General features: G+C 43.2%; 1 protein-coding gene across 2 annotated transcripts in view; it reads right to left on the minus strand.

Moving 5' to 3' along the window:
• Positions 1-16,492, minus strand: part of MAPK6 (mitogen-activated protein kinase 6) — a 32,838-nt gene extending 16,346 nt beyond the window's left edge. Inside the window, exon 1 of one of the 2 annotated variants that reach the window (XM_080687622.1) lies at positions 16,337-16,492. The gene's annotated coding sequence lies outside the window, so the exon portion shown is untranslated. Of the gene's footprint in view, positions 1-15,644; positions 15,794-16,336 lie in introns of those variants that run through there. The other variant, XM_080687623.1, reaches the window with a different exon arrangement.
• Positions 16,493-22,035: the final 5,543 nt, after the last annotated feature.

The raw sequence follows: 22,035 nt of genomic DNA on the forward strand, positions 1-22,035 counted from the left end.
GAGAGAGACAGATGGATTGGTTGCCTCCTGCATGCCCCCAACCAGGGCCAGGAGCCTGCAACCAAGGTACATGCCCTTGACCGAAATCGAACCCAGGACCCTTCAGTCCACAGGCCGATGCTCTATCCACTGAGCCAAACTGCTAGGAAAAGGGTCAATCATTTAAAGGCAATGAGAAACTGTATCAAGTATGAAATAAAGCAACCCATTCTGAACATGATGTGAAAATTTCCAATCACCTTCAGCTGTGGCTTAAGAGAACCACTAGGACTTTCAAACACATCAGCTGTTTCACGGTAGTAATGTTTTTGTACAATAGGTAATCTGGCTTAATTTCTTGCCTGCTTCATATTCCTACATACTTCACATGTGGAAATACAAGAATCTAAAAAATATACAGAACTTGCCTCAAAGTGAGCAAATCTTCAATTCTGAGAAATCAACAAACATGAAAAATTATGTGTGAGAGAAATTGATAATATTAAGAACTCAGGGACTATTTTACAAAAATTGATACTTACTATCCCTGAGCTCTTTTAATAAATATGAGTGCTTCTTGTATCTGCTTAATATTATGAAGGACAGCAACAGCATAATAGCTTTCTTTGTTTTACTATAACAGAGATGCTTTCTTCAGTTTGCAAGTTTTTGTCTGCTTCTCAGAAATCAGAAAAAGAAAACAAGCAGACTCGTAAAAATTCTGTAGCTTGTCAATTTGTAGTAAAACATTTAAAAGTTAATGTTTGCAAATTAACTTTTGAATTAAAAAAATACTTCATATTTTAAAGAACTTTAATCAATGTGTCCCCTTGTTAATATTTTCTAGTTATATACTTGTTGATATTTCCTAGATACTACCAAATATCCTAGAAAAACAATATTTTTCAAAGGTTCCAGTACTTCTGAAATTTTTTATTTCTAGTTTCTACATGAAATAGAATGTTTGCCCCTATCTTTCTGCCCAATATAGATAATTCCTTAAAGTTCAATCAAGTTTTAAGTTTTTTATAAATGCACATTTTTAAGTCAGTTCTATAGACGTAACATAAGAACAATAAAATCTCTAAGTACTCTCTTAAGCTTCTAGGTCACTAATAGAGCAATCACAGTCCAGCACAAATAGCGCTTTGTCAAAAAACGACACCACTATTATCTGACAGAATAGCATATAGTAGGAATTGCAGCCATGAGAATGAGAAATCTCAAGAACCCCTCCCATCCACATCTGCCCTGTTTAAATGTTAGTGAGACCAAGCATCTCAGATCAGAAACAGAGTGAAAACACCTTCTCAGAAATCTCAGTGACTGATCTGCACTCACAGGGGTAGAGGGTGAGTAAAAATTCATCTCAGGGAAGGTAGGAGTCTGTGCCTAAGCTGAGAACTGCAGTCCTCACAGATTCAGATGATGACTATACTAGTACTGAAAGCCTTGAACAGACTTCAGAAATATGAGACCATTCTAAAAAAGAAGGTAATATTTATCAACAAAACTGTAATTCCACCAGACAGTGAGGACTACACCAATAAAACTGGGGGAAAGGGAGAACCCATTATTTACAATGACAGCGTTTGCACAGTAATCTGCCTCACTGTTCTGTATTCTTCCAAGCTCAACATCCTTTACACCAAAAGCTACCAGGAGCTTGAAAGTAAGCCCACCTTAATCAGTAAGTTGGAGGTAATATTACATCTCTGCATGATAAAGTGGATCCAGTAAATGTTTCTAATTTAGTCACACTTGTTCAGCAAGTATTTGCTAATTTATATATTATGTGCCTGTCAGTATACTAGGCACCAGGGATAAAATCTATAATAATAAAAGGGGAATATGCTAACTAGACCAGGCGTCTTCCGGACATCCTTCCTGACAAAGCCGGGGCAGGAGGGAAGGCTGGTGTCCCGGCTGCCTATGGACGGCCCGGGGGAAGCCAGCCGGGGTCCGGGTGCCTGCCAGCGCCAGAGAAGGAAAGCCTGGGTTCCAGGTGCCTGCAGGCGGCGGGAGGAGGGAAGCCCAGGTCCCAGAGGTAAGCCGGTGCCAGCAGCCGGGGGGAAGGAAGGCCTACTCTTGCACGAATTTTCGTTCAACAGGCCTCTAGTGGTAACTATAAACAGACTTGAGCCCTGTCCTCACGGAGTTTACCAGTACAGTATGGTTGGAGACAATAAAGTAACACGGGAAGAAGGGGAATGCAAAGGGGACAAGTGCTACCAAGGAATGGCACAGGATGCTATGAGAGCCTACAGTGGGAGATCTGACCTAATTAGGGAGATCAGGATGTATGTGTGCTCTAGAAGCCATAAAAAGGCAGAAGCCTCCCATGCTCTTAGTGACCATGAAAACAGTTTTCTCCTTACCACACTGACACTCAGAATAGTTGCATTCCAAATCCTGTTCTCTCTAAACATCTCCAATTTTCACATCAATCATGCAGCTCCTTGCCATCCCTCAACTATACCAGCAATCTACTGGTCAGAGCATCCTCCATCCACATCAACAACCTCTAGAAATGTCCCATTTACACCATTTTTTCCAGCACCTTTCATATTTAACTTCATAAAAACAACATTCAAGTCTTACACTTAAAAAAGATCTGGAGTTCCACATCCTTGTATACTTTCCACACACTTCAAGAGAAGAAAAAGAAAACTAAGATGATACATTAACTTAAAATGTCCCTTCCCAGCATCCTTCCCATTTCTTTACCTCCAAATGTTACCCATTCCTACCAACCTCAGTGCTGATACTGTGTTGCTTGGAGAGAGATCAGTAAGTTTTAATTAGCTGGGTCAATGTTGTTTTGTTTTTAACAATTTGATGAATGATGCCCTGACCGGTTTGGCTCAGTGGATAGAGCATCGGCCTGCGGAATCAAGGGTCCCAGGCTCGATTCCGGTCAAGAGCATGTACCTTGGTTGCAGGCACATCCCCAATAGGGGGTGTGCAGGAGGCAGCTGATTGATGTTTCTCTCTCATCGATGTTTCTGACTCTCTCCCTCTCCCTTTCTCTCTGTAAAAGAAAAAAAATCAATAAAATATATTTTTTTAAAAAAAACAAAAAAAAACCAATTTGATGAATGAAATGAAGTACATAGAATGATTTATAAGACTGATGTTGGCTTTATGCTTTACCAGTGATCTTTTTTCAGCAATCCACCATAAGAAGGAAATAAAAGCTCTCTATGTAGCCCAGGCTGGGTATCAGCTTCCTATGTTTGTAAAACAGTTCCCTGGAACTGCACTAGACACAACTGTCTCATCAAGCATTCCTTTCTTCCCTAAATTACCTCCTGTTTTCTTGTCATTTAGCCTAGCCCCAGACCAAGGGAAATACAGGTACTCTGAGTCAAGCCTCAGTGTATAAAGTAAAGTTATAAAATGCCAAAGAAATAACTTCACTCTGTCCCATCACCTCCATTCTATAGAAAATGGATAGTCTTTCCCTCTTATCCAGTTACAACTTGGCCTGGGTCAGTCAGTAAGGGAGCCTGGATGTGCAAAGCTAGTTTGAGATGAAGGCCTTATGCATAACAGTTACTTTTCTGGTTCTCTCTTCCATCTTCCACCCTGCATCTTCTCAGGATAAATGCTTATATGGGTCATCTGGCCTGATCAAACTCACTGACAACTCTCCCCCTCCTCCCTTTTCAACAGCTCTTGCCTATTTTGCTCTTCTCCAGGGTCAAGTGAGTAATTTGAGTGAAATGGAATCCAGCCAGCCTCACATCTTCTCAGCCAAAACCCCAGCTGCTATTGGGGAAAAGGGAAAGGTTGAGCTCTACTTATATTCACCCAGGACTGACTCCTAACCCTGGCACAGAGAGGTGTTGTTGCAGCAGTCACCCTTCCCTACATTCAAGTCTCAAGCTCTCATTAAAGCTACTAAGTTTCTAGGGCAGAGAAGCCCAAAGGCTACAGCTTAACTGTTTGCTCATACGCATTCTTAACAAAGCCCTTGCTCCTAATGTAGAATAGTCCTAAGAGTTATCAGGAACCCCTCTCAGAATTTGGACCTCAAAGAGCCCTAGAGTGCAAATCAGTGTCAGTGAATGATCTTAGAAACCTGGGGTGGCAGGAAGAACTTTAAAATTAAAACACCAAAGCCTAACAGGCTTTGCCTACTATCAGGAACTACTGATAGCTACATAAAATTTCAAAGTCAAAGACAGGTGATTACATAGCAGCAAGCAAAGTATCCAATTTTTAAAAACTTCTCTTTCACTATGGGGGAAGAAAAAAAGAAAAAAAGAGGAGATATATGTACTACTATATGTAATACTTTAAACAATAAAATAAAATTTAAAAAACAAAAAACAAAAAAACTTCTCTTTCAGCCCTGGCCAGTGTGCCTCAGTTGGTTGAGTGTCCTCCCATGCAGAAGATCACCAGTTCCATTCCCAGTCTAGGACATGTCAGGGTTGATGGCTCAACCAATCCCCAGTAGGGGGTTGTGAAGGAGGCAGCTAATCGATGTTTCTGTTTATCTCTCTCTCTCTCAATTCCTCTCTCTAAAATCAATAAAAATGTATTTAAAAACCACTTCTCTTCCATTTCCAACTTCTTAAATTGCCTGAGTCTTTACCTAAATACATTTTAATTTGCCTCTGACCTTAAAAGGCCATTGTAAAATAAATGCCAATATGCTTATTTTGATGCTCTTATCTAGTTGCTATTAGGGTATCCATATTGGAATATCAGAACTTTACCTACCAGATAAACAGAATAGTCAAATAATCTCTAAAGACCTTTCCAATTCTAAAAGTTGATGAATACACAGTACAAGTTTTTTATTTCACAGATTTGATTCTTCACAAGCACGTATTATAGTGATGCACTCAAACAGGGGCAATGTTAAACCACTCTACACTGAGCATTAAAAAAAAAATCCCTTCTACAAAATTAAGGCTAGAAATTTAAAAGTAATTATAATAACCCTTCATCCCCTCTCCTATCTTCTTGCCCAAGCCCTCACTTCTGACTCCTCTCCTAACATTAAGGAAATATTGGAGCAAATATACAAGCAGGAGACATGCAGACAGCCTCCTTCTTTAAGTACTTTTAGGCATCTAAGATGAAAATATAAATTTCTGTAGCAGTCAGAATAGGTTAGTAACAAATAACCCCCCAAAATCTCAATGATTTGGCCCTGCTGTCATGGCTCAGGGGATGAGCATCGACCTATGAACCAGGAGGTCATGGGGCATATGCCCAGGTTGTGGGCTCGATCCCGAGCAGGGGACATGCAGGAGGCAGCCGATCAATCATTCTCTCTCCTCATTGATGTTTCTATCTCTCTCTCCCTCTCCCTTCCTCTCTGAAATCAATATTTTTTTTAAATCTCAGTTACTCACTAAGTCTTGCTCATGCAACAAGTCCCACAAACTGTAGAAGCAGTTACCATCTCTACCATTACTACTCAATGTGCCAAAAGCTAAGAGAACGTGGAAATATCTCACTGGTACCTAAAGCTTATATTCAAAAATGATATCGACCTCACTCTATTCAGATTTTATTCACCTTTGGTCACATGGTCACACCTACTTCAAGGGAGTGGAAAAATGCAATCCCCACATGGTCCCAGAAGCAGAAAAAAACAAGATGTTTTGAACAACTTGAGTAAAACAGCTTTAATTCTTCTATCCATCAATTATATTTTTATTCAAAAAAAAATCTTAAGTGCTTACTATATGCCAGGCATCGTTTTAGGCATTAAGGTATTAAGTACAGAGTTTTAAGATATTAAAAAATTGTTGTGGAATATGGCCCCAAATCTAATTTGAGGATATAAATATTTGATACATAGTTATCCCATGTTATAAACTATTATAAAAGCAATTAATTTTTAACATATTTGTTTATATTATAAAGGAAGTCATTTTTAAAGACTAAGGGATAATAGTAAACTTTATTAATTATTATATATGTAAAACTTTAGACAATAAAAATATACATATATAAAAAAGAATGTATTATATGTGAAGCATTGTGCCACGCATATACTCTTACACTAAATTCTCCTAACAACATTGCAAAATGGGTCTTAAGATCTTTATTTTAGAAACCTTAAGCAATGCATTCAAGATCACACATTAGCCCTAACCAGTTTGGCTCAGTGGATAAAGCGTCGGCCTGCAGACTGAAGGGTCCCAGGTTCAATTCTGGTCAAGGGCATGTACCTTGGTTGCGGGCACATCCCCAGTAGAAGGTGTGCAGGAGGCAGCTGATCAATGTTTCTCTCTCATCAATGTTTCTAATTCTCTATCCCTCTCCCTTCCTCTCTGAAAGCAATAAAAATATTAAAAAAAAAAAAAAAAAAAAGATCACACATTAGTGAGAGAGCCAGGATTTGAACCTCAGGTTTTTAAACCAAAGCCCATGATCTTCTCTCATGTAATAATATAATTTCCTAATTGACAAATACAGTACACACATATACACATACCCAACCCTTTGAGAGTAGAGTGTATTTCCTACAGGACATTCTTCTGCATAACCAAATATAATCATTCAAGTCAGGAAATTCACACTGGTATAATACTCAGATCCTATATAATACCATCTAATACTACTAAGTGCCTGCCTCTGTACCAATAATGTACTTGAAAGCTAAAACAAACAAACAAAAAGAAACCCAGTCCAGAATCTCGTGTTACATTAATTACAATGCAATCTTTAGCATACTTTTTCCCTTTAGAACTTTAAAGGAATCATATTATTTTATACTAGAGGCCCAGCGCGTGATTGAAATCACGCGAGGTGCCCCGCCTCCCGCCGTGCAAGGAGGCACCCCGGGGGGGGGCAGGACCCGCACCTGACTCGCATAGCGCCAGCTGCCACGCTGTGTCCGCTAGGGTGGGGGCAGGCGCTATGTTGTCTCCACTCTGGCCTGCCCCAGACCCAGCCTTCCTGCGGCCGCTGGGGCTGTGGCAGCAAGCAGTCCCCTCCCGCCCATCTGTGCGTGCAGCTCCTCCCAAGCAGCTGTGATGCAGCCTCCTCCTGAGCAGTCGTGATGTCCAGCTAATTAGCATATTCCCTGTTTACCTATACTAATAAAAGGGTAATATGCTAATTAGACCAGGAGACCTTCTGGGAAACCTTCCGGATGTCTTTCTGGACAAAGCCATGGTGGCAGGGTCGAGGCAGAGGTGGTTAGGGTCAAGGCAGAGGTGGTTAGGGGCGATCAGGCCGGTGGGGGGGGGGGGGGGGGGAGTTGGGGGCGAGCAGGCCAGTGTGGCGGGGGGGGGGGGGGGGAGTTGGGGGCAATCAGTCTGGCAGGAATGGGCAGTTAGGGGTGATCAGGCCGGCAGCAGAGTAGTTAGGGACAATCAGGCAGGCAAGGCAGGTGAGCGGTTAGGAGCCAGTGGTCCCGGATTGCGAGAGGGATGTCTGACTGCCAGTTCAGGCCCATTCCCACAGGGCTCGGGCCTAAAATGGCAGTCAGACATCCTCCGAGGGGTCCCAGATTGGAGAGGGTGCAGGCTGGGCTGAGGGACAGGACACACCCCACCCCCGTGCATGAATTTCATGCACCGGACCACTAGTATATATAGATAGTCCACAAAAATTTACTGAGCACTTGATATGTCCAAGGCACTGTTTGATGGTACATTGGAGAATAAGACAATTAAGGGTTCTCCTCTTTCCAGAGTTTATATTCTAAGGAAGACTAACAAGTAAACTAATAACATAATTTAGATTTAGCCAAGTGCTATGATTGGATGTCTGGGAAATGGCCTTCTAAGGAGCTGAAACCCAAATGAGAAGGTACCAACATTGCTAAGAGATGGGAGAAAACAGAACTTAGTATTTTGAAGGAAAAGAAAAGATGCCAGTGTAGCCACAGCACCTTGAGGAAAGGGTGTGTGAACTAATCATTATATATAATCTTCCTATATAATAAAAGGGTAATATGCAAATTGACCAAACGGTGGAACGACCGGTCGCTATGACATGCACTGACCACCAGGGGGAAGAAGCTCAATGCAGGAATGAAGGCTGAAGGCTGGCGAGCACAGCAGCGGTGGCGGGAGCCTCTCCTGCCTCCACAGCAGCGCTAAGGATGTCCGCCTGGTGGCTTAGGCACACTCTCCGCCAGTCGGACATTCCCCGAGGGCTCCCAGACTGCTAAAGGGTGCAGGCCAGGCTGAGGGGACCTTTCCCCCTTCGAGTGCATGCACTGGGCCTCTAGTCTATATATATGGCTAAGCGACCATCCAACCATCCAACTGGCCAGTAGGTACGACATGCACTGACCACCAGGGGGCAGATGCTCAATGCAGGAGCTGCCGAGCTGCAGTGATTTGGCAGCGGCGGTTCTTGAGTGACACACCCTGGAACCAGAGAGGAGGGAGCCCAATTCTGGGGTGCGTCACTCAAGAACCGCCCTTTCGCAATCTGGGACCCCCTTGGGGGATGTCAGAGAGCCAGTTTCGGCACAATCCCTGCAGGCCAGGTCGAAAGACCCCACCTGCCGAAAGGATCCCGCTCACTCCGCAGATGCCCTTCGAGCCACGGTGCCACCCCAGGAGCGGCCAGCCGGGGAGGGTCTGTGGAGGTTGGCTCCAGGACATGTCTGGCCCATCTTGCCCAGTCCCGCCCTCTGGCCACCTTCTAATTAGTTTCCTTTCAATGTGCACAAATCTGTGCACCGGGGCACTAGTATGGAGATAAGATTGGATAAGTTGAAAAGAACACATGAGGCAGGATCCTACATTTTATAACTAAGAGATAAGGAAAACTATTAAAGGCTTTAAGCAATTGGTATAGTTTAATTTACATTTTTAAAATTCTGGTGACTGGGAAGAGAATGAACTGAAGATAGTTTAGTGAAAGTAGAGACCAGTTAAAAGCTGCTTCAGTAGGCCCATAAGATGATGGCTGAGACTAGGCTGGTAGAAATGAAGATGTCAAATAGGAGACAAACTCAAATGATATTTTGGAAACCAAGAAAACTTAATGATCGAGTAGATATGAGGGATAAAGAACCAAGAGGATTTAGGGATAACTCCTAAGTTCCAATTACTGAGATGGAGAAGACTGGGACAAGAAGAATATGGGAGAAAGGGTTCCAGTTTGGAAATGTTGTCTATTTAGATAATGTCTATTTAGATAACTGAGTGGTAATATCAAGGAGGCAACTAAATAACATATCTGGAGTTCAAGCAAGAAGTCTAAACCAGAAACATAAATTTGAGAATTATCCACAAGCACAGTGTATTTAAAACTGTAAGTTGAAGGAGATCACATAGGGAAGGAATTTAGAAAGAGAAGGGAAAAAACAAACAAACCAGGACTAAACTCTAGGATATGCCAATACTTAGAGGCAGGAAGAGGAGAGAAACCTCTAAAAAAGTATGACAAGAGCTCTAGGCGGTGTGTCCCTATGGATAGAGCTTCTGCCATCAGCAGTCGAGGGTTTTTGATCCATGGCCCCGGTGAGGGTGAGGGCAAGTGCCAGAGGCAACCAATCGATGTGTCTCTCTCACACTGATGTTTCTTTCTCTCTCTCCAGCCCCCCTTCTACTCTCTCTAAAAATCAATGGAGCCCTAGCCGGTTTGGATCAGCTTGAGGATCAAAAGGTCCCAGGTTCGATTCCAGTCAAGGGCATCCACCTTGGTTGCAGGCTCCTCCCCGGCCTGTGCAGGAGGCAACCAATCGATGTTATTCTCTCACATCAATGTTTCTCTCTGTCTTTTCCTCTCCCTAAAAAATCAATGGAAACAAATATCCTCGGGTGAGGATTAGCACACACACAAAAAAAAGTATAACAAGGTATGAGGTAGGAGAAAAGCAAGACAACCATGTGTCTCATAAGCTAAGAGAAGCAAGTAAATGGGCAGAAAACAGTTGTCAACTATATTGAAGGCTAGTACAAGATCCTATCATGTGGATTTGGCAAATGTAACTCACTGGTAACCTTAACTAGAACAATTTCAGTGGTGAGATGGTACTAGAAGCTAGTCTGGAGTAGGTGGAAGAGCAATGGAAAGTGAAAAGAGCATACAAAGACAACTCTTGAAAACTTGGTTGAAAGAATATCAGCAAAATGAAGTAATAGCAAGGGGAGAATGTGAAATCATGAGAGAATATATTCGGGATTTCTACATCTACACTGACCAGTATGGTAGCCAACAGCCATAGCCACATATGGCTATTGAACAACTGAAATGTGGCTACCATATTGGACAGTATAGCTATAGAGCACATTTGTATACTAATAACAATGACCCAATAGAAAGGAGAAAATTCATGATGAAGACAAGACATGGGTCCTTGAGAAGTCAAGAGAAGGAATACAAAGCACAAGCGAAGGAATCTATAAGCAATAAACACAAATGAAGCAAGGCACAAAATTCTAGTAAGCAATGGGAACCAATACGACCTAAAACCAGAATATGTCTTAAACTTGGCTGGAATCTTAAGCATAAGACTAAATTACAGAAGGCTATAAAGGCTATGCAGTAGGGCAGTGGTCGGCAAACTCATTAGTCAACAGAGCCAAATATCAACAGTACAACGATTGAAATTTCTTTTGAGAGCCGAAAACCGACTTCTGCGCATGGGCCACGAAGTTTCAATCACACTGTACGTGCACGCCCGCACGTGGTATTTTGTGGAAGAGCCACACTCAAGGGGCCAAAGAGCCGCATGTGGCTCGCGAGCCGCAGTTTGCCGACCACTGCAGTAGGGGGAGAGAAGGTAATTCATATTTATTGAGTACCTATTAAGTGCCAGGCATTTTCTATGTAACAAATGATTTGTTATTCAGAACCACTACCATGTAAGTTTCATTTTACAAACAAGAGCACAGATGCCCTGGGGGGGTAAAGCAGCTTCACTGAAATCATACATATAGTAAATGTCAAAAGTTGGACACAGGCCAGTCTGACATACTCTAGGGTTAGAATCTTCCCACTGCATAAGGTGGGAGGTTAAGAACCACTCAATGTTTCTGTACCTGAAATAAATAACAAATGACATATCAATGTGGCAGCTATCTAAAGCGAACAAGCCTTGGAGGTACTAGGCCAAGAGAATAACTGTCCCCCTCAAAGCTCTCAAGATAATGAAGAAACACTTATTTAACGGCTATTTTTAATTTTTTTAATCCAAGTGAAAATAACTTTGAGACAAAAGGAAAAATATACATTCTTGTAATTGAGATTATCTACTTTACTGAACACAGGAGTATCAATCAGAAAATTGGTACTGCTTTGCCCTAACTGGTTTGGCTCAGTGGATAGAGCATCGGCCTGCAGACTCAAGGGTCCCGGGTTGGATTCTGGTCAAGGGCGTGTACCTTGGTTGCGGGCACATGCCCAGTGGGGAGTGTGCAGGAGGCAGCTGATCGATGTTTCTAGCTCTCTATCCCTCTCCCTTCCTCTTTGTGAAAAAAAATCAATAAAATGTATTTTTTTAAAAAAGAAAATTGGTACTGCTTTAATAACTACTAAAATAATATCTGAACATACTAGAAAAATAGGTAGTTAGAAACCTTCCATCTCTCCAATTTGTAAATGAAGGGGGAAATTATTAAATTGAGCCTAATCAGTTATTAAATTACAGCTTAGATTATTTTAAATTTAATGTGGGTAAAGATCACCCAGATCTGTGCTGTCCAATATGGTAGCCACTAGCTATATGCAGCTATTTAAATACAAATTAATTGCAATGAAATAAAATTAAAAATTCAGGCCCTACTGGTTTGGCTCAATGGATGGAGCGTCGGCCTGCAGACTGAAGGGTCCCAGGTTCGATTCCGGCCAAGGGCACATGCCTGGGTTGTGGGCTCAATCCCCAGTAGGGTGCATGCAGGAGGCAGCCAATCAATGATTCTCTCTCATCATTGATGTTTCTCTCTCTCCCTCTCCCTTCCTCTCTAAAATCAATAAAATATATTTAATAAAAAAAAAATTCAGTCCCTCAGGTGCACCACCTGCAAGTACTCAATAGTTATATGCGGCTACCTCATTGGACAGCACAGAACAAAATATTTTAATCAACACAGAAAGTCCTATTAGACAGTAATTAAATGCTCAATTTTCCTCTTGACTTTTTTCAGGAGGGCCCATGGAAAGGGCAACTCAAGACCTGAATTTTCCAAATCAGTCACTAATCAGCTGAGCAACTATGTATACATCACTTAGCAGTGCTCCCAGAAATGTACATTTGAATCACTTGCAAATCTTAAAATGCAGATTCTAATTCAGTAAGTCATAAAATGGGGTCAAGATTCTGCACTTCTAACAAACTCCATGCTTAGATCTCTCTGCACCTTTGTTTTTTTAGCTGTCAAATGATGTGCCAGGGGCAAGATAATGTCCATGACCCTTCTGTATACACTAACGTTTTATAGTTTTACGGTTGGACAGAATTAAATGCACAGAGACTTCATACTCTCTGCAGAGGTAGGCTCTTTCCTAAAGTAAATGCTAGGGTTCTAACAATTTTTGTGATACCATTGTTTTTTCATGAAAAGACATAAATTTAAATGGAAAATGTTGTTTGCTATATAAACATTTAATCTCTGTACAACTTTTCAGAAATGGATTTAAAAGGCTGGCATATATGAAAGACAAACTTTTTTAAAACTATTAGAGGGGCACATTCTATTTTCCAACTATGCAGTTCACTGAGGGGGGAAAAACAATGCTGGACGCAGTCTACACTGTTACCTTAAAAGCATCAGCTCCACATGAAAAACAACTCCCTGGAAAAAAACCATGAACTACAATAACATTATTGTTGGTTTTGTAAAGTCTCAGTCATGGCTCTAGAGCAATAAAACTGACCAAAATCCCCATACCACTAGCAGGCTAGAGTAATGTAACAGCTTACAAAACAAGTTGAAGGAGATGACAAGAGGCAGCCAACAATGCCACAAAGGATTTACTTCTGAGGCATCTTCTTTCTATTTTAACAGGGGTTCATGGTTCATGTGGGAATAGGAACAAGGAACCACATAGCAGTGGTAAGGCTAACCATTTCATAAGGCAATATACCTCACTGGGAAGAGGCTGATACCCAGTTTGTTTATAAATTCTGAATTATGCACGACAGCTAATTACCTATGATCTTAAAGAAACACACACAGGAAGTACCTGTTCATCCTCTAAGTGATAGAATGCTTTTAAAATCTGTAATACTTTTATACTTGTATTTTTATATTTCTTTTAGTAGGAAATATATTTTAAGGCTTGAATTAAACCATTTTAAGTTCCTCTATATAAATTATGCAATGCTCTTCCAAAATCTCTCCAAAGGTTTACTTCACATTAACAATACACTTTATTGCTCACAAAAATTCTTCAAATAAGTCACTCTGAGAAAATAGTATACAAAAAGAATGAGGGAATGTTTTTCTTTTCATCTTTAAAACAAGCTGCTAGTCTCAATGTTTTTTTCTTCTCAATCTTATTTTAAGTCAACCTGCTAAACAGTTGCTTTTTAGAGTCAGTCAAAATATCTTAATTACCAAATTTCAGTGTATGTCCTAAATTTGGAACTGTACATTCAGCTTATCTTTAAAAAAAAAAAAAAAACGGATGAAAAACAGTGCCACCCTGGCCAGTGTAGCTCAGTTGGATGTTCCATGCACCAAAAAAGTTGCCCGGTTTGATTTGGGGTCAGGGCACATGCCTGGTTGCTGGCTTGATCCCCTGGGGTAGGAAGTATGCAGGAGGCAGCTGATGACCATGGATGTTTCACTCTCACATCAATGTTTTTCTCTCCCTCTCCCTTCCTCTCTCTCTAAAATATAATCAATAAAAAATATATACATATATTTTTTTAAAAACAGTGCCTGTAACAATACCTATTTCAAGTTATCTTTTTTAAGCTGAAAACTCATTTAGATCTGGAGAAAGCACTATGTATAATCCCATCAGAGTGGAATGCTCATGTTCAGATGCAATATTTCTGTACCTTTTCCACTTCTTTAAACTAATTTGTAGATTTTATAAAGATAACTTTTACATTCCTAATGAAAACATAAGGTTAATTTCTACCATAAAAGTACTATCTGTCCTTTGTAAATAATCTATAACAAATCTCTCTCAATAAGAACCAAAGAACAGTTAGGATCAAACATTTAATTTCAGCAACTGACCAGCAATTTTATCTTTCAACAAATGTTCCAACACCTGTATGATATAGGATAACCTTTTGAAATGCAATTTAAGAAGTCACCACTTTTTTAGAGAAACTGTGGTTCCTCCTGAGAAAGAGAGAATTATAACGTGGACAGAAACATGTTAGTCTGTCATTTAAAAAAATACAGAGTATGAAAAAAAAGGCCACGTAGCAGCCCGTGGGCAGGATGAGTCATCACCCAACTCAAAAACTTGCAGCACTTCAAGCTTCCTCCTACCCGACCCCATCCCCTCCAGCAATGTACCCTGAGTCAGCAAACCTTTCCATTTTGTCAGTTATGAATTCTCACGAAGCTTAAATGAATTTATGCAAAACACTGCAACACATTTGGGACTAAGACTTGTCACTGGAACATGTGCTTTTTCTACTGCAAAATTAACTGATCTTCAAATCAATCTTCTCTAGATTCTTAATTTACAGAAAGTAATCAAACACTAATCCTCTTTTGTAAATAGGTGAACTTCAAAATATGGTGATATGTAAAGGTTTTTATAAACAATACTCCATTTCCCAGAAGGTTTTTTTTCCCCTTTTAATCTGAATAGTTGTATCTAGATGATAAAACATGTCCTGCTCAAATCTGGCATTTCCTGGATGACAGCAATTACTGAATTTAGGACACCAGTAAGCAATTTTACAAGTTTCATAAGGCAATACTCCTAAGTGATGTAACATACATATGTGTGAAAGGACTTTACACACCTTGGCACATGCAAGCCCTTCATAAACGTGTTTGAACAACTACTCGCTAAAGATATATAAAGTTTCTCCCACCCAATAAAACATTATTTTTCAAACGTTAAAAATCTGACGTTTCTAAGAGAAACTCTAGAGGCAATTCCCTCTTTGGACCCTTCATTCATCTACATAGTCAGATTACTCTTTCCATCTCAGTTTCCCAACGTGGAAAAGAGAGGCTATGCCCAAACAGAACTTTAAAATATAACAAGGCAGGAATAATCAAGCAATCAGGAAATTACTCTGAAGCTGTTTGCGCTCCATTTTGTCCCGTTAATTTTTTTCTCAACAAATCATCTTGCATCCGTAAAAAAAAAAAAAAAAAAAAAAAAAAAAAAAAAAGTTGAGACTGTTAAGGGCATTTGTAGCACTGAAGGAGAAAACACGACTTTTGCTGCAAACCTAGTAGACTTCCAATTCCACATCACCAGTCCCCTTCACTGGACTTTTTCCAATGAGCAAGCAAGAGGAAAACCAGGAAAGGAATAAAAAAGATCCTGCTTCCCAGAGCTCCCACCTACACCTGAACCAGTTGGGTCTTACTACAAAACTAGGAACAAAGGACGGCCAAAGCACCTTTACTTTTCAACGCACCTCATCAAGTCAGATAGCAACGCACGACGAAGGCCCTTTGTACTGCACCGATAAAACAAGTTTTCATTGGGGTCCTTTCCCAGCCCACCGCTCCCCGTCCCCGGCGCGACTAAGGAAAGGCTGCAGGAGGGGAAGGAGGAAAAGAGGAATTCCGACTCACGAGTTTTCTGTGTCTCATGTATGGCCAGACTCAAAACTTAGGCAGAGGACTCACGGCTCTGCGGCGAGCCGGTGAGGTGTGCGCGCTACGCAATTTGCCCAGTCCGCCGGGAGACTCTGCCCGGCGGAGTCAGCTGAGGCCGAGTCACTGGACTGGGAAGGGGGAGGAGACGCGGGAGCATTCCGACCGGCAGCGTGCCAGGCGGGCGAGACTCCACGCCACCTCCTGCTCCGGGCCGCCCCTCCCAGCCCGCCGGGCCGGGCTTCGAACCCGCGAAGTAGGCGCAGGCGGAGGGGCCGGGCTGCACGCGGGGCTCGGGGCCGGCGGGCGGGCGCGGCCGGGATCCGCTGCCGGCGAGGGGCGTGCCGGGTGGGAGGGGCGCGCCGGCCGCTCCGCCGGCCCCACGCGGGGACCCCGGCCCGCCGGCCCGCGCGGGGACCCGCCGGCCAAGCTCGAGCGGGCGGGCGGGCCGGCGAGCGGGCGGGCGAGCAGGCGGGCAGGGGGGCAGGGGGCAGGGGGCAGGTGGGCAGGGGGCGGGCGGGAGGTTAGAACAAAAGCGCCTTTGTTGAACGGCGGCCGCCGGAGGGTCACACACAATGGAGGAGGGAGCCGGCTCCGCCGCGGGGCCCGCCGAGGCGCCCTCCCGAACCGCCCGCGGCGCGCCCCGCAGACGAACACACACACACACTCACGGGACTTCTCCGACTCATCGAGGGCGTGCGGGGCCCGCGGACAGCCCCCAGTGTCGGCTCCGGTCTCCGGCTATGCGGGCGGCAGCGGCGTCTCGGAGGCTCCCGCTTTGCCGCAGTCGCCGCCATGTAACCCCGACCCGAGAGAGAGGGAGAGGGAGAGGGGCGGGGCCTCCGCCGCCACGCCCCCCACGTCACAGGCTCACTCCACGGGTTCCCCCGCCTCCGCCGCCCCGCGCGTCCGCACGCGCCGGAATTTCCAACGCCCGTGACTGGGCGCCGCGGGGGTGGCCGGGGTCACGCGGGCGCGTCGGCAGTCTCGGTGGGCTAGTTTGGTTCGGGTCGGGCCGGGCCGGGCCGGGCCGGGGGCTGGCGGGGAGGCGGGCGGACGAGCCTCCTCTGCTCTGCTCTTGCCCCAGCACAAGAGCACAAAGTGCCAAACTCCTTATGACCGTTTACTGCGCAGCTACTGCATGCAGGGCACTGGGCAACCAGGAGGAATAGGCCTTCGTCCCTGTCCCCAGGATGGGCCGGGAACAAGGCTGGACCTGAAGATGGATAGACTAGAAGGCAAGAGCCGACTTACAAGGCCAACCTGTAAAGAGGGCCACGTGCTCAGAAGGCCATTAATTCTCCCTGAGGGTATGGAGGAAGGCTTCTCAGTGAGGTCGCCACGGTGACCTTCAGCTCTATCAAAAGGAACTGGTTTAACTTGAGGAGGTGAGGGGGAGAGTGCTCCCGGAACGGAACAGTGTGAGCAAATGCTGGGAGGAGGAGAGCCCTGGGTGTGTGTGTGGCGGGGGGGGGGGGGGGGGGGGGGGGGGGTCGGGGCGTTTTGCAGCAACTGGGAGGAGGCCAATATGACAGAAGTGGAGAAGTGGAGAGGAGGTGTACTGGGAGATTACGGGAAATACGGACCGGTGCCTTCTTGGGCCCACTTGGCTGAGATGCAAACTTATTTTATCATGGCTTATAGAGTCCAAGGAACCTTTTCAGTGTTTATGTGAAATTTATGTAAGGTATTTATGAAATTAGAGACACGGGTCAACATATTTTTTCAGTGACTTAATCACCGTTCCTGAATGAGAACCAAAAGTTTGGCAGCGCCTATATCCATTATTATGACCATCTTCAAGCATCAAGCGTGAGGCAAAGACCACTTCAAAGATTCCATAGTGTCTTGAAGTTAAGTGGTTGGGATGGAGTTTAAATGTTCTGTATTTTTTATTTTTAAAACACTACCATCTGAGTACCAGGTGTGAAGAGGAGATGGTGAGTAAAAACCGAGAGGAAGGGGGGGAGGCTTGTTCCAACCGCAGGATTTTGAATTTGTAGATGCAGCCTCTCTGCCACAAGAGCTCCTCACCTGCATCTCCCACTGCCCCTGCTCTGGCTCCCCGCAGATTCCTAAAACACCTTTCCTCCCTCACCCATCAATGTTGGATTACCAGGAGGCAGGGGGGCAGGAGAATAAGTAACAAGCACTGTGCCTTTCCTCAAGGAGCTTAAGATGCAATGTCAGCTCCTGACTTCCAACAGAGACCACCAAAATAACCTGTGGATCAAGCAAAGCCAAGTTTATTGCTTACAGCAGTAAGAGAGACCACTACGTTGACAGTAGTGTCTCAAAGAGGGAGGTCAAGAGTAGGCTAGTTTGGAGATTTGATGGATCTGGTTTAAGATAGGTCTTTCAATGAAAGAGCATGGCTAAATTTGTGATATAATCGTTTAGGATGACTGTACACAGGGAGGGGAGAGTCTTGAAGCAAGCCTAGAAGAGTAAACTGTTGTTGGATAAACCCAATAGCGTAATCTTGAGGAGGGGACTACAGGCGAGTCAGTAGCCTGTTCAGAAAAATGGACTTTGAGGAAGTTCCTGAAACTGCAATTAAATTATTTGCAACTCCTGCCAAAACCGGTTTGGCTCAGTGGATAGAGCATCAGCCTGCGGACTGGAGGGTCCCAGGTTCGATTCCGGTCGGGGGCACGTAACTTGGTTGCGGGCACATCCCCAGTAGGAGGTGTGCAAGAGGCAGCTGATCGATGTTTCTCTCCCATCGATGTTTCTAACTCTCTGTCCCTCTTCCTTCCTCTCTGTAAAAAATCAATAAAATATATTAAAAAAAAAACTATTTGCAACTCCTTCTTGGGCAAGACTTTTTAAGTCATGTTTATGCAGACGGTTGCATTGTAAAGTATGCAGTCAGTCTTAGTTTTTAATCCTATTGTGTGGCTGTAAATAGTTTCAGTTCTCAGTAATTTCCCACAACTTTATTGGTGAGTAATGAATTCATTTTGGTGGATTATAACCTGCCTTTTCTTCTTAATGAGATAGAGCAAAAAATTAGAGCGCATCACCCATAACAAAGGATACTGTTTTGCAGAACTTTTGTTTCAGTCATGTACCATATTTCAACAACTCTACAATGTCATCAATTAAGATATGCCATTATTTTATGTACTATTGAGAAAGTGAAAATTCTATCAAAATATGATAGCCTATTGCTACATCCTAATTTCAGATATATTAAAATCGAGAAAGTACTTCTTGAAATTAATCAAATATAAGGGATATAGCCGAAACCGGTTTGGCTCAGTGGATAGAGCGTCGGCCTGCGGACTGAAGGGTCCCGGGTTCGATTCCGGTCAAGGGCATGTACCTTGGTTGCAGGCACATCCCCAGTGGGGGGTGTGCAGGAGGCAGCTGATCGATGTTTCTCTCTCATCGATGTTTCTAGCTTTCTATCCCTCTCCCTTCCTCTCTGTAAAATATCAAATATATTTAAAAATATATATATATAAGGGATATATAAGTGTGTCAATTGGATCACCACATAAAATGTATTTCTATTTATTGCTGATTATTGCTGTGAACGATGCTCTTGTTAAAAGTGTTTGAAGGCCCTGTTTTAGTGGAAGAATGCAGGAGAGGAACAGGTAAGTACACCATAAGGCAGCTTGAGATGAGTGCTTACTGAGCAGAGATGCAAATTACTTGTCTTGTTGGAAGGAACAACTGATGACAATGGGAGACATCAGGAAAGGTTAGTTTGAAAGAGAGTATTTGAGCTGGGCTTGATTCCATCAGGAAGTATCAGGAAAAAGACATTGCTGAATGAGGGCAGAGTTCTGTACAAAAGCATGAATGCACAGGGCACACTCTGGAAAATGGGAAAGTCTGGCAGGCCCGGGAAAATGAAGACAAGTTAGCATCATATTGAGAAGGCCTTGATTGCATGTCAGAACTTTGGATTTATGCTAAAGGTAGTAGGAGAGGAATTTAGATGACGCAACTAGTTTTTTAGAACAATAATTCTGGCATGAATGGGAAGGATAGACTAGTTGAGCAAGAGATGGGGGACAAAGAGTAAGAATTCATTTTTTCTTCTACCCTGCATCCAGCCTACTTTACTCTGGTAACAATACTTTGATTCCTTTAAGGTGGAACCACCCTTTTCCTGTTTACAGTAGTCCCTCCTTATCCACGGTTTCACTTTCCATGGTTTCAGTTACCAGTGGTCAACAACAGTCTGAAAAATACTAAATGGAAAATTCCAGAAATAAGCATTCATAAGTTTTAAACTGAGTTTTAAACTGTTCTGAGTAGCATAGTGAAATCTCTAGCCGTCCGGCTCCATCCTGCCTGTGATGTGAATCATCACTTTGTCCAGCATATCAGTGCTGTATATGCTACCAACTACCCACACTTTAGTCTCTTAGTAGCCATCTAGATTATGACATGGACTATTTAGGTATCACAGTGCTTATTTTATTTTACTTTTTTAAGTATATTTTTATTGATTTCAGAGAGGAAGGGAGAGGGAAAGAGAGAGAAACATCAATAAGAGGGAATCATTGATTGGCTACCTCCTGCATGCCCCCTACTGGGGATTGAGCCTGCAACCCAGGCATGTGCCCTTGACTGGAATCGAACCTGGGACCCTTCAGTATGCAGGCCAAAGCTTTATCCACTGAACCAAACCAGCTAGGGCTCACAGTGCTTATTTTACATAAAAATGGCCCAAAAGCCATTTACATAACTTTTATTGCAGTGTATTTTTAGGATTGTTCTATTTTTTATTACTATTAATCTCTTACTGTACCTGATTTATAAATTGAGCTATCATAATATGTATGTATCCGAAAAACAGTATATGTAGGGTTTCAGGCATCTGTGGGGGGGTCTTGGACCATATCCCCTGTGGGTAAGGGGACTACTTTATGAGCTACAAAATTGGAATTGTGTCTTTTGGGTGATTTCACATGGGAGTTAAATGCTATTATATTTATATTTCAAACTGGCATTACACAATATAAAATGTAATTCAAAAATTTATGCTAATTTAAATATTTAATTTTTCCTTACTTAGAATGATATTTAATAGTTGTAATAGTTAACTATCTAAATTTATAATACCACTAGAGGCCCGATGCACGAAGATTCGTGCAAGAATGGGCCTTCCTTCCTCTGGCTGCCGGCACCGCCTTCGCTCCTGCTGGAGCCACCTTTCCGCCTTCCCACACTGCCCAGAGGCCCAGAGTGGCTGGGACGGTGCAGAACGCCTGCGTCCCACCCGGCCGCTTGGCACCTGTGAATGCAAATTAACTTGCCATCTTTGTTGGGTTAATTTGCATAGTCACTCCTGGTTGGCTGGTGGATGTCGTGAAGGTACGGTCAATTTGCATCTTTTATTAATGTAGATGACACATCAAGAGAAACCAGAAGAAAGCGGGGCGGGGGGGAGCTTTATATTTTAATTATTTAGCTGCATCATTTCCTAGTTTTTGAACAAGGGTCCTCAGAAGTTATTTAGCTGGCTTTGAAACACGCCCCCCCCCCTTCCGCCTCCAAAAGAGTCCCAACAGTTCTACTCTGAAGAAGGTGGAGTCAGGGAAGACTTCCCACCTACCCTCAGTCCCCCTCACTGACAGGATTCGGGTAGGAGAAGTTAGAGAATGAATACATCTCTGCCCTGTGAATAAGGCATCCAAGGCCACAGCTCCCAGCTGTCCACACTCAGGAGCTGCATTTCCTATAGTAAACATACAGGCGGTAGGAAGTGGGGGAGGAAGGAAGACCTTGTTCCGCACATTTTCCCATAGAAACAATGTTGTGGATCACAGCTCTAATCCTCTCAGGGTCAAGCTGCATGTGGGCTAAATGGGCTTCTCACAGTTGGTCTGAAACCTAACTAGCATTTGTCACATTATTTCTCTGGGGAAAATGTATTTTCAGTTTCAGACAACCAAGTTAAAAACCAACTTTTGAGAACATAACTTAGTCATACAGGGACTCTACCTTCCTAGCTCAAATTGCTGAGACCATAGAGAAGAATGGTATCTGTAAGACCCAGGTAAACAACTAAATGCAATTGAGGAGTCATTAAAAGTTATAACTTGCTCAGTCACTGTGGCTCAGTGGTTGAGCATTGACCTAGGAACCAGGAGGTCACAATTCCATTTCCAGTCAGGGCACATTCCCAGGTTGCAGACTTGATCCCCAGTAGGGGGTATGCGGGAGGCAGCCAATCAATGATTCTCTCAGCATTGATGTTTCTATCTCTCTCCCTCTCCCTCTCAGAAATCAATAAAAATATATTTTTAAAAATACTGGGTCATTAATTGTTTTAAAGTTGTAACTTCACTTTATCCTCTGAGTGGTATGACGAGTCCAGTCCTTCAGATTTACAGTTTGAAGAACT

This window comes from Plecotus auritus (genome assembly GCF_963455305.1).
Source record: "Plecotus auritus genome assembly, chromosome: 1".
Classification (NCBI taxonomy): domain Eukaryota; kingdom Metazoa; phylum Chordata; class Mammalia; order Chiroptera; family Vespertilionidae; genus Plecotus; species Plecotus auritus.